Source organism: Pinus tabuliformis, chromosome J (genome assembly GCF_031772625.1).
Source record: "Pinus tabuliformis cultivar Carrire ecotype Pingquan chromosome J, CPIR1, whole genome shotgun sequence".
NCBI lineage: Eukaryota > Viridiplantae > Streptophyta > Pinopsida > Pinales > Pinaceae > Pinus > Pinus tabuliformis.
In genome coordinates, this window is record NC_142295.1 from 1026905577 (window position 1) to 1026912407 (window position 6831).

Consider the following 6831-nt stretch of genomic DNA (forward strand, 5'->3'; position numbering starts at 1 on the left):
AAAGTTTAGGTTATAAAATATATCTAAATCAAATATAGGTTTTAACCAAATATTCTTTAAAGAAAAATTTAAATAACTAGTTTAGGTCATAGTATTTTAAAAATTGATTATTAATTTATTACAACCTAATATTATTATATGAATTAATAATATTAGTAACCAGTTTATATCATAACCACTAGTCTCTAACTATTAACATTATAAATTATTCTTGAATGTTATTATCTGAAATGAATATTAATATTATAAATTATTCTTGAATATTATTATTTGAATTGATACATTAATTAATTGTAATATTATCACCACTAATTTATTACACAACATCTAATTCCTTACATAACAACCAGTTTTTACCTAATTTTATTATTATATAAATTAATTATTTATTATAACCAATAATTTCTAACTATTAATATTATAAATTATTCTTGAATATTATTATTTGAATTGATATATTAATTATTTGTAATATTATCACCAACTAATTTATTACATAACATCTAATTCATTACACTAGTTTTTACCTAATATTATTATTATATAAATTAATTATTTATTATAACGGCTAGTTTTCTACATTCAACGACTAGTTTTCTTCCTAAGTCTCATTGACTAGGTCAACCCTTGATTTTAATATTATTTTATTAGATTGTTATTATTTAATTAATAAATTGTGACTATTTCGATAATAAATAATTATTTATTACATAATAGCTAAATGTTTAACTAAATAATTTTATTTCACCAACGACTAATTCTGAATGGCTAACATTGAACAATGATGCATTCATGCTATTTATTCTCTCGGATCGATTGATTTCTCACCTTGTCCCGAGGATGAACCACATTATTTGGTTCGAAACGTCGACCCAATCCTTACGATGTGATTAATCCAGAAGACTATTCTATAAATGATAAGAAACTTATCTTTCATTTTCATTTTGTTTACCTATCTGTAATTTGGATAGATATGCCATGAATCATCATTTTTTATAACCATCACCACTGGTGAAGAGAAAGTTCTCTGGCTAGATTCAATGATGCAAACCTCTATCATTGCTTGAACCATACTCTCAATCTCTCTCCTTTGTGCATGTTCATACTTGTAAGGTCTAGTGTTAGGCAATAAACTTCCAGGTTGAAAATTAAAACATGGTCATGATCTTGGGTAGGTGGAAGTCTCGTAGGAATCTTTATAAATATGTTAGAACAATTGTTTATAATTTTTTGGAGATCCACTGGAGTAGAGTATATAGATGTTTGGACATCTAATGAACAAAACTATGCAATTACACCTTAGTGTCCCTTATTTTAGCAAAATTTTCATGCTATTAAAGCTTATCACTTAAATGAGTTTCCCTTGCATACCTCTCAACTCAATTTTCTTTCTTTCTGAGGAAAATATTATGAAAATATCTTAAAAATTAAGGACACCATTCCCAATGATTGTAACCATTGGACCCCTAATACAACATCAACACCACCCACTTGGATTTAAATCATGGGAATATACAAAAAATACTCTTCCATATTCAACTTGATACTATGGCACTTCCCTAAACAAATTATGTTACCTCCATCTACAATCACTAGAAATTCTATTGTTTGATATATAAATCAATTACAAAGTTTTTCTAGTTCATAATTATTGTAGTTATGGGTATTATTTGAATCAAACAATATTGTTACCTTTTTATTTTTGATATATCCTTCTAACTTGAGGGTTTGTGGACTACCAATATCAGCCAATGCATGACAAAATATTGTTGGTGTAGTCTCTTCTAGCTCTAGATATTTTTATGATTCCACTTCTTTATCTTCTTCATATTTGTAGTGTATGTAGGAAACTTTCTTCTCACTGCATTTATGCCTATCAGTATACATGTTCTCACAGTCGAAACATAGTCCCTTTGATATTATTTCATTCATTTTGTGAGGATTCAACCTTGTCAGTTTAGGAGAGGGGGTATGATTTTCTTTATATTTATTAATGACTAATTATCTTGTGGCCATATTTTTACTTTCAACTTTCCTTTCTAGATCTAAAGCATGCTCTAGATATTTAGGTTCAAAGAGATGCACCCCATAATTTGCTATCACTTCCTCTGTAAAGGTGGACCAAGATATAAAAAAATCCTTTTTCCTTTCACAAAGCCATTAATACCATACATGTTGGTCTTTTTCCGAGAACATGAGTGCAATATTTACCTTTTGTAAGGTTTCCATTTGGTGTGTATTAAAGTATTGCTCCACCTAAAATATCCATGTTATAGGATCATTACCATCAAACTTCCTTATATTGACCTTCAGAATGCAGTAGTTCCTTGGTGCTGACTTGGATCCCTGATGATGTGGATCCTGGGTTGAAAAATCTTGATTATTGTTAGGATAGTCAATATTTGTGCTCTCTAATTGTGATAAAATACTCATAATATGTGATTGAGTCTCAACACCATTCTTCTTCTTATTTTCTTGATTTCATTTGAGATTTTGTAATATAATGTTTTTTTATTGCTTCCATATTTTATTTCATGGATTTTTTTTATTCTTATTTTTAAATTTCTTCATTATCTTCATTCATCTAATTTTCCATTTCATCTGTCAATTTTTGTTCTATATTTCCAACTAATCCTTTCACTAGTGACAACTCAAAACTCATAATATCACTTATTTTCTTAAATTGATTTTCCAATGTCAATAACCGATATTCAAAGGATTCTAGTTCTTCATAAGTCATTAATGAGCCTTTAATAGGTTTAATTTGTGTAGTATATTTCTTTGGATGAATGTTAGAAAATAATAATAGTACTCCTCGTTCTCGCCGCTTTCAGCTACCATTAAAATAAAAGAAAATTGGATCTTATAATTAAAAGTTATGTCACTTGTTAGTTACATACATTTCAAATATTAATTTGGAGAATATATAAATGGTTGACCTTTTCTTTATATATCTTTGAGATTTTAGCCCTTCTAAATCTGGAACTTTGATTTGTAATACTTTGATATATCTTCTCTACAATTCCACATGTTTAACCAAAATTTGATATGTCAAGTGAAAATTATGGTAACTTCCCCAAAACTTTTTTCTTTTTGGCCTCTTCCCATGAGAAAATTTGTATAGCCTTCCACATTTCCAAATTTTCAAATATAATTTATTTGAAATTTGTAACTAAGATACTTCTATATGTCTCCTGATATCCATAAATATTTCATCATTTGAAAAGTCCTAGAAAATAAATTATAGCAAAAATACCAAGTTGACATGTTTGAAACTAATTTCAGGATCCTTCACAATCCTTAAATTATAGGTTGTATATATTTTGTTGGGTTGTGTTATATTCTTTCCATGTAGTTAATAGGGGGTTTGAAGGGCACCCATAACCCCACTTTATGGGGTCCGGGGTAGCGCCCCGGAAAATTTTGGTTTTGGACCATGTGTTAGGTTGGGCAGACCCACCTATGGTTTTGTGCATGATTTTCGCACATGTTTTTTGGACGCGATGGTTTTCGGTCCATGGTATTGGACGCGATGGTTTTCGGTCCATGGTATTGGATGCTTCGACATGTATAAATATGTATTGTAACATTGAAAGGAACATAATGAAAAATCAAGCTGGTAGTCCCGGTTTTGGGATCCAGGGAAAAATCTCTGTGCATATGTGTTTTATGGGTTATGCTCTCGCATTGTTTATTTTCTTTGTTTAAGAATTCATATGCAGGTAATTTCTGTACAGGGTTAAAACCTACATTTGGTATCGGAGTTGTTTTGGCTTCAAGGGGACGCCTTTGTTGCTGAGGGGTTTCGCTCGGGCCTGTGGTAGACCCTGTTCAGTGGGAGATCTGCGAGATAGATTCTGGTGGTGAAAGAAGATGGCGAGCAGTGGAAAGATAGAGATTAAGAAGTTCAATGGTTAGAATTTTGAGTTGTGGAAACTCAAGATGGAGGATCTGTTGGTGGATAAAGATCAGTGGATCGCGGTAGATCCGGGTACTAAACCATCGGGAGTGACCGATGAAGAATGGAAGAAGTTGGATCGGAAGGAAAAGAGCACAATATGATTGTGTGTCTCGGATTCAGTATTGCTAAATGTATCAAGGGAAGCTACGACAAAGGCTTTGTGGGTCAAGTTAGGGACTTTGTACCAATCTAAGTATCTAGTGAATAAATTGTTCCTGCGAAAAAGCTGTATAACCTGAGGATGAAAGATGGAGACTCGGTGACAGAGCATCTGAATGCGTTTAATACTGTGGTAAGTCAGTTATTATCTGTTGATATTAAAATTTCAGATGAAGATAAGTGCATCAGTCTGTTGTGTTCTCTACCAGATTCGTGGGATAATCTGGTTATTGCAATAGGTAGCAATGCAACTGCTTTGCAGTTTGATGAAATAGTCTTAGCCTTGCTGACGGAGGAGATGAGACGGAAAAATATGGACAACCAGAATGGTGATGCCTTGTCTGTACGAGGACGGTCCCAGAACAAAAACAAAAATAAGTCATCGAGTGGGAGATCTAAATCTAGAGGGAGATCTAAATCTCCAGGAAAACCTACAAAGGTGGTGTGCTGGAAATGCAGAAAGGAAGGGCACTTCAGAAGGGATTGTAAATCTAAAGCTCCTGATAAAGGAAAGGGATCTGATGATGCTCCTTCTGCAGAGGCGAAAACCACCTCAGATGAAGGTGGGGATGTGTACTTGGCTTCTTCAAGTACACATGTAGATCATGAGGCATGGTTGATTGACTCAGGTGCATCCTTTCACTTCACTCCTCATAGAGAGTGGTTTTGCGAGTATGAGAAATACAATGGTGGTGATGTCTTCTTAGGAGATGATAGGAAGGCTAGAATGATTGGTCGGGGAAAAGTAAAGTTGAAGTTGCAAGGTGGAAGGGTTAGAAAACTTCCGGGTGTTCTACATATTCCTGCATTGGCCAGAAATCTGATTTATGTAAGCAAGTTGGATGATGCAGGTGTAAAGATGGTGTTCGAGAAAGATACCTGCAAGATGGTTCGAGGAGCACTGATATTAATGTGGGGAGTTCGGATTGGAACTTTGTACAAGCTGCAAGGTAGCACTGTTGTTGATGGGTGCAATAGTTCTATGGTTCCTGAAAATGGAGTAGAGAATCTAGTGGTCTCTGGAGAGAAGACCATGTTGTGGCATCAAAGGCTTGGACATATTGGAGAGAAGGGCCTTCGAATACTTCATGGTAAAGGTATGGTAGAAGGTATGAATAATAGCTCTCTGGATTTTGAATTCTGTGAAAATTGTGTATATGGGAAGCAGAATCGGGTGAGTTTCCCCTCTGGTGGTAAGAGGATGAAACAGATATTAGAGCTTGTGCATAGTGATGTGTTTGGACCTGTGAAGGTTCCATCACTGGGTAAGTTTGTGTACTATGTATCATTCATAGATGAATTCTCAAGGAATACATGGATATATTTTCTTAAGAAGAAATCTGAAGTCTTTGACAGGTTTAAAGAATTTAAGGCTCTGGTGGAAAATCAGACAGAGAAGAAGATAAAGGTGCTGAGGACAGATAATGGTGGAGAATTTTGCAGCAAGGAATTTGAAGAATTTTGTAAGAAGTGTGGTATAGCACGACAGAAGACTACTCCATATACACCTAAGCAAAATGGAGTCGTAGAAAGAATGAACAAGACGTTGATGGAAAGGGCAAGAAGCATGCTCAGTGGTGCTGGGTTAGGACAGGAATTCTGGGCAGAGGCGGTGGATACTGCATGTTACCTGGTCAACAGGTCACCTTCATCAGCGTTGGAGGATAAGACTCCACAAGAAGTATAGACTGGTAAGAAACCCTCTCTTTCACATCTAAGGGTATTTGGATGTGATGCATATGTACATGTTCCAAAGGAGAAACGAACCAAGTTGGATAGTAAATTTGAAAAGTGCATATTTATTGGGTATAAGGATGGTTTAAAGGGTTATAAGCTTTGGAACCCAGTCACACGAAAGGTTGTGTACAGCCGAGATGTGGTGTTTAGAGAGGTAAAAGATGTTATTCAACATGAAAACCAACCAAAGGAACCTGAGAAGATAGAGTTTGAGCCAAAGGAGGAAGAATCAGACTCTGCAGCAGAGGAGGAATCAGAAGATGAAGAGCCACAAACTCCGGCTGTGAGAAGATCAGTTCGAGAAAGAAGGCAGCCAAAAAGGTATAGTCCATCTGCTTTCAGTTCAAATTTTGCTTTTTCTGTTACTGATAATGATCCCAGAACTGTGAAGGAAGTAGTGGATTCAGAGGATGGAAAACTCTAGAAAGAGGCCATGGTCGATGAAATGGCATCTTTGCAAAAAAAATGAGGCTTGGGATCTGGTGGAGTTGCCGGCTGGAAGGAAACCCATTGGCAGCAAATGGGTGTTCAAGAAGAAGACAAATGCAGAAGGAAAGGTGGAGAAATACAAAGCTCGGTTGGTAGCAAAAGGTTATTCCCAGGTGCCGAGAATTGATTTTGGTGATATTTTTTCTCCTGTTGCCAAGGTAACTTCTATTAGATTACTTTTATCTGTTGTTGCTGCTTTTGATTTTGAGGTAGAACAGATGGATGTGAAGACAGCATTTCTTCACGGGGATTTGGAAGAGGAAATCTACATGAAGCAACCTGAAGGCTTTGCGGTGAAGGGTAAGAAAGAACTGGTATGCAAGTTAAAGAAGTCTCTGTATGGGTTAAAACAGTCACCAAGGATGTGGTATCAGAAATTTGATACATTTATACAGGGACTTGGCTTCACCAGAAGCAAAGCAGATCATTGTGTGTATTTTAAATTAATTGGTGACCGTATTATTTATCTGGTCTTGTATGTGGAT